We start from the raw sequence: 6570 nt of genomic DNA on the forward strand, positions 1-6570 counted from the left end.
CTCCGTTGTTGTTGTTGGAGGGCGACTGCCTCCAATTTCCCAGTAGCGTCCTTAACTAGCCTCCTGCACAGAGGCCGATCTTGACACCGCTGGTACCAGTCATCGGCAAGTCCACTCAGCTCCACATCCTCCTGTACCATATCACTCCATCTCTTCTCTAGCCCGTGCCGCGCCCGTTGAGCCCCCTCGATACGGCCGAACAAAAGCTGTGTAGGCATGCGGTGGCTGGGAATGCGGGCTACATGACCCAGCCAACGCAGCCTTAACTGCCGGAGGAGCTCACCGATGGGAATTTGTCCACATCCTTCTAGGATTTGTGAGCTCCTCACACAATCTAGCCTGGTTAAACCCAGGATGGATCGAAGGCAGGCCAGCCTAAATGTTTCTAACCGGTGAAGATGTTCCATTCGGGGGGTCCACGTTTCGCAAGCGTACAGAAGGGAGGCAATGACCGTGGCCGAGAAGACCTGAAGCTTAGTGCGGAGCGACAGACCAGGTAGCTTCCACACAGCGTTACGCAACTGATGAAAAGATATTGCCGCTCGACTGATTCGGAGCGAGACCTCTGCTGTTAAACTGGAGCCGGTCATGAGCACACTGCCAAGGTATGGGAAACTCTCCACTCTCTCCACAACTGCCCTATCACCAATTGGAAGTTGTGGGGGTGGAGTGTCCGATAGTACAAAATACCCAGGCAAGTGCTTAGTTTTGGTGGGGCTGATGGTAAGGCCCCACTTCTTGGTGGCAAGCTCCAGGTTCAGCAGCAGCGCCATCCAACTCCTCTGAGTGAGCAGCAATTACCAGATCATCGGCATACATAACGTGGTTGAGTAATAGGGAGCCATCCCTTGACCGCACCCGGGCATCGATCAGCCTCCCATTCATCTACCAAATGGAAATTCCTCCGGTACAGCTATTGGAAGTTTCACGAACTACGTGGTCAAAATATATGTTAAATAATGTGGGAGCCAGAGGACATCCCTGTCGCACCCCAAGGTGTACAGGGAATGGCTCTGACTCCCGGCCACGTAGTTTATCCGAGCCTGCTCACCATCATGAAGGTCCTTAATGATCGTGAGCAGAGGGTCAGGGACTCCGAAAGCACGAAGAACAACCCAGAGCCCAGGCCTACTGATGGTATCATAGGCCTTGACCAGGTCAATAAAGCAGAGATGTAGGTCTTGTTGTAATTCCCTACACCTCTGCTGCAGCAGACGGACAGAGAATATGGCATCTGTGCAGGACCACCCTTTCCTGAAACCGCATTGGGGCTCCGCAAGCCTCTCCTCAGCGTGCCTGGCAAGGCGATGTTCAATAATCCTTGCCAGGACCTTTCCCGGCACACTGAGGAGTGAGATGCCCCTGTAGTTGTTACAGTCTGTGCGGTCCCCCTTCTTAAAGAGGGGGGACCACCAGGGCATCCTTCCAATCCTGCGGAACCCGTCCAGTGGTCCAGACCGTTGTTATGATGTCATATAGGGCAGTCTGTGCACAAACGCCACCCTCCCTCAGCATTTCGCTTGGGAGATCATCTCTGCCCGGTGCCTTTCCTGGTCTCTGACTCTGGATCGCCTTCAGTACTTCCTCAACAGATGGCACCTCAGCCAGCCACTCACAGGGGGTGACTTATTCTTACAATATTTGAGGCATCACAGCCTCAGCAGTGCCACGTATTTCCTGGCTGAGGGATTTCCCCTCCCAGAGGACCTCAGAAATGCTCAGCAAATCTGCAAACCTGTTCCTGGGCGTCGGAGATTGGGTCACCGTTTTTTTCCCCTAATGATGGTAATAGGTGTGGCGCTGCAGGTTACTTTTTTGATGGAGTTAAATAGAGATTTATGATCGCGGGTTACTGAGGCAGACTCCATCTCCTCAGCAACCCGCGACCACCACCCATCCTTGCAGCGCCTCACGGCTCTCCGTACCTCCGAGCGAAGTCTGCGGTAAGCCTCCTCATTACACATACACACAAACACAAAACAAAGATCCCCCATATAGCCTTAATAGACTGTAGGGGCAAGTGCTGTTAACGAGCACCTATGAAGGCCGGAACGGTACACGGGGGGGGGGGGGGGGGTGGGTGGCCAGCACCACGCCCGACCGCCTTTGTCTCTCTAGTGGCAATGTTTACACATCGCACCAGGTACTCATTTGAGGCTGAGTCGACCACGGGGAGGCCCGGGACCGGTTCAGATAATCGTCACTGGTGTTGACCGTGAGCGGGAATCGAACCCGGGTCGCCAGGTTCATAGCGCAGCGCGCTAACCGCTACACTACCGCTCCCCAAACACACACACACACAATCACACACACACAATCACAAACACACAAACACTGATGTCTCGGATCGAACCCGACTCTCGTGTGTAGTGCAGCCCCCGGCCCAGCTGAGCGAACGTTGCGGAGAAGGTGGGATGTGGGAGGGAGGGGTGAGAGGGGGAGAGGGAGGAGGGGGGAGAGGGGGGAGGCGGGTAGGGAGGGGGGGACGGTAGGAAAGTGAGAGGGGGGGGGGAGAGGGGGGTAGGGAGGGGGGGACGGTAGGGAAGTGAGAAGGGGGGAGAGGGGTAGGGAGGGGGGTAGGGAGGGGGGGACGGTAGGGAAGTGAGAAGGGGGGAGAGGGGTAGGGAGGGGGGTAGGGAGGGGGGTAGGGAGAGGGGTAGAGAGGGGGTAGGGAGGGGGGGAGGTTTAAATATTCCGCGAGCCTCGTCTCCTCCCGCGGGTGCAAAGTAAAAAAAAAGTCAAATCTCACGGCTGTGAGGAAGGGTCGTCGCCTGGAACGTCAGCCTATTATTGCAGTGGTGGCCCCAAAATTCAGTACACGCAGGCTAGGTGCATTTATTTATTCACAAATCACAAATAGAGTATAAGTATATTTAATTTATTTTCAAGAAATGTTAAATCTGACTCCCGCTGAGCGTAAAAAAAAACCGCGCGTGATAATAAATGAATTTAGAGGACTTGAAAATGAGAATATTCCAGCAAATGTGAAATCTCCGAGCGTTCATTTGCGATGCAGTTGTCTCGATTAGAGGCCGACCGAAACTGAATTTCTGGTTTCGGCCGAAACAGAAACCAGAAACCGAAAGTTCCAAATTTATTTCCAGCCGATGTTAAAACACCAAACTGAAACCTTCTTACAAGGAATCATGTGTGCATTAACCACAATACTTGTGGTCAGAATGCAAACAAAAAATACTCTGATAATATGATGCATTGTCTTTTAAACTGACTGGTCCACACCAAAGACGGCTTTCTTTTGAGCCTCGTCTCAAAACGGTGTTAGACCAGAGGTCGCCAAAAGGCGAACAGCCCAGCTACATGATGGAGCTGCTCGCCCCGAGCTCTCATTACTCTGACAGTGACATTGTCTTTGTGCTGTGTACACCTTTTGGTGTCCTCTGGTCTAACACCGTTTTGAGACGAGGCTCAAAAGAAAGCTGTCTCTAGTGTGGACCAGTCAGTTTCAAGGACAATGCATCATATTATCAGTGTTTTTTGTTTGCATTTTGACAAGTATTGTGGTTAATGCTGACATGATTCCTTGTAAAAGGTTTCAGTTTGGTGTTTTAACATCTTAACACAGCTTCTTTGGTTCTTTCGGTAAAGTCACGTAGAATGAGAATAAAATAATAAATTGATAAAATAAAATAACACAATAATATTCTCACGACGTTTCGGCCACAACACAAGCGGCCTTCATCAGGTGAAGGGGATGAGACTGTCTGGAGGACAGCGCTGGAGTGAGAAAGCCACGTTCAGATACGGCCTTTAAGCTGTGTGAGAGGAACAAAGCGCCTTGACAAAGGAATTAGCATAGAATTTAGCATTGAAATGGCTGAGTGATTAGCTTGTGACTGGTCACAGAAAAGGCTATGTTAAAGTTAAAGCATACACATCCGCAAAGGCACCCCTTGACAAAGGAATTAGCATAGAATTTAGCATTGAAATAGCTAAGTTAAAGTATACACATCCGCAGAGGCACTCCTTGACAAAGGAATTAGCATAGAATTTAGCATTGAAATAGCTGAGTGATTAGCTTGTAACTGGTCACAGAAATAGCTATGTTAAAGTCAGAGCATATACATTCACCGAGGCACCTAGTACAAATCAAACAGGATAATTTAGCATTGAAATAACTAGGCGAATTTAGCATTGAAATAACTGAGTGATTAGCTTGTGACTGGTGACATAAATGGCTATGTTGAAGTTAAGGCCTACACATCTGAGCTATTCACAGTAACTGGGTATACAATACAATATATAATGAATACTATATAGTGAACCAATAAAAATACTAAAATATAAATTACCTCAATGTTATCAATAAACCCTATATTCTCCAATCAGCTAAGCTACCAACAATAAGTCGTTATATATCACAATGCTATATGGCGAACAATGGGTGGATTCTTACCCTCAACTTTAGCAACACGGATAGCTACGGGTCCCGTTCAGACGGACGAGTTCATCCATGGTCGGAACAGAGGAGGGGGAGAGACAGCTGTTATACTCCATGTTGTAAACCATACCATTAACCGTGGTGTGAGAGGTATTAAGAGTCAATGCCAGCGAAAGAGCTGCGGTCTGAAGGTCATCGTAAAATACAATTAATTAAGAACGGAAATGGTTTAAAACATCTTTCCAATGGTTACTAAGCCAGAATCCATCTTCTCCGTTGAAATTGTCTCTGTGCTTGTATATGTGAATGGCCTCATGAACGAATCTCTCATGGTAGCCGGTTGGTTTGCAAAGAACCTCCGTCTTGGAGATGTCAATGTCATGTGAGCCCACTGAATTATAACAGTGATCTGCCACGATAGAGGAGTTCATTCTACCGTGTTTCAAGTCTGCTTAATGTTCGCGGATGCGGTCCGAGATATGTCTTTTGGTTTCTCCAATGTAGCTACTACCACAGAGGCACTTTAGTTTGTAAACGCCCGGGTACTGTATGTCTGGAACAGCATCTTTTACAGATGGAACTAGATCACGGATTTTATGTACTGTGTTGAATCGGACCTGGATCTTGTGTTTATTCAGGATTTTGGAGATCTTTTTAGTGACCCCTGCAATGTAGGGTAAGGTGATGGTTTTGAGTGGCTCCACAAGAGGATCCTTCTTCATGACTGGAGTGATGGCTTTGCGGATTGTGTAGTCGGAGTAACCATTAGCCCTGAGAGCCTGGTGTACGTGCTTGAGTTCACTGGTAATGTGTTCCTGGTCGGAAATGCATTGGGCTCTATGGTATAGTCTTGATGAGGGAGTTCTTCTGGGATGGATGGTGGTGGGAATCCGGTTTCAAGTAAGCATCTGTATGGGTAGCTTTCCTGAAAAACAGAGTGGCTCATTGAACCATCATGTCTCCTTTTAATTAAGACATCCAAAAAAGGTAGTTTGCCATCTTTTTCGACCTCCATGGTAAATCTGATGGCTGGGTGTATGGAATTGATGTGGTCGCGGAATTGGTCTAGAGCAGGCTGGCCATGTGGCCAGATGACAAAGGTGTCATCCACGTACCTCTTCCATAAGGTCGGGCGTAGAGTGGCAGTCTGGATGGCGTCAGTTTCAAATTTTTCCATGAATACGTTGGCTACAACCGGAGATAGGGGGGAGCCCATTGGGGTGCCCTCAGTTTGTTTGTAGAAAGTTCCATTCCAGGTGAAGTATGTGTTGGTTAAGCAATGTCTCACCAGCGGGGGTACATCAGTGTGCAGTCCTTGATGAACCAGGTCTTCAATGATAGCGATGGTGTCAGGTACCGGGACTTTGGTGAACAAGGACACCACATCAAAACTGACAATCAGGTCGTCTGGGGACAGGGAAATGCCTTTGATTGTCGATACCAGGTGAGTAGAATTTAGTACCGCAGAGGTGGTTTTTCCAGTGAAAGGTCGCAGTATATCAGCAAGAAAACGTGACTTTACCGAAAGAACCAAAGAAGATGAATCCTTGCAGTCACGAAAGCTTTAAATCGAAACTTAACACAGCTGTTTTGTTGCCAGAAAAAAGGGGAAACCCCATTCTCATATCCTAGTATTGATTTGTACACCGATGTTGTTGCTGCTGCTGTGTAAATTTGCCCATGATTTCGATTTAAAGCTTTCGTGACTGCAAGGATTCATCTTCTTTCGGTAAAGTCACGTAGAATGAGAATAAATAATAAATTGATAAAATAAAATAACAATAAAATTCTCACGACGTTTCGGCCACAACACAAGCGGCCTTCGTCAGGTGAAGGAACCAGCCTGTCTCGAAGACTGCGCTGGAGTGAAACAGAGCCAAGCTCAGACTGCGACCTTTAAGCTGTGTGAGAAGGATTAAGGTGCCTCGACAAAGGAATTAGCATATTCTTAGCTCTTTCGGTAAAGTCACGTTGAAGGGAAACAATAAAATATATAAAACAATAAAAATTCTCACGTTTCGACCATAACACAAACGGTCGTCATCAGGTGTGCCGGTCCGCATTAATTTATTTATTTTAAACGGGGGTTTAAATAAATAAATGCACCGTTTAAAAATAAATAAATTAATGCGAACCGGCACACCTGATGACGACCGTTTGTGTTATGGTCG

This window comes from Petromyzon marinus, chromosome 58, assembly GCF_048934315.1.
Source record: "Petromyzon marinus isolate PM22_M1 ecotype Great Lakes invasive population chromosome 58, UKy_Petmar_22M1.pri1.0, whole genome shotgun sequence".
Classification (NCBI taxonomy): Eukaryota; Metazoa; Chordata; class Hyperoartia; order Petromyzontiformes; family Petromyzontidae; genus Petromyzon; species Petromyzon marinus.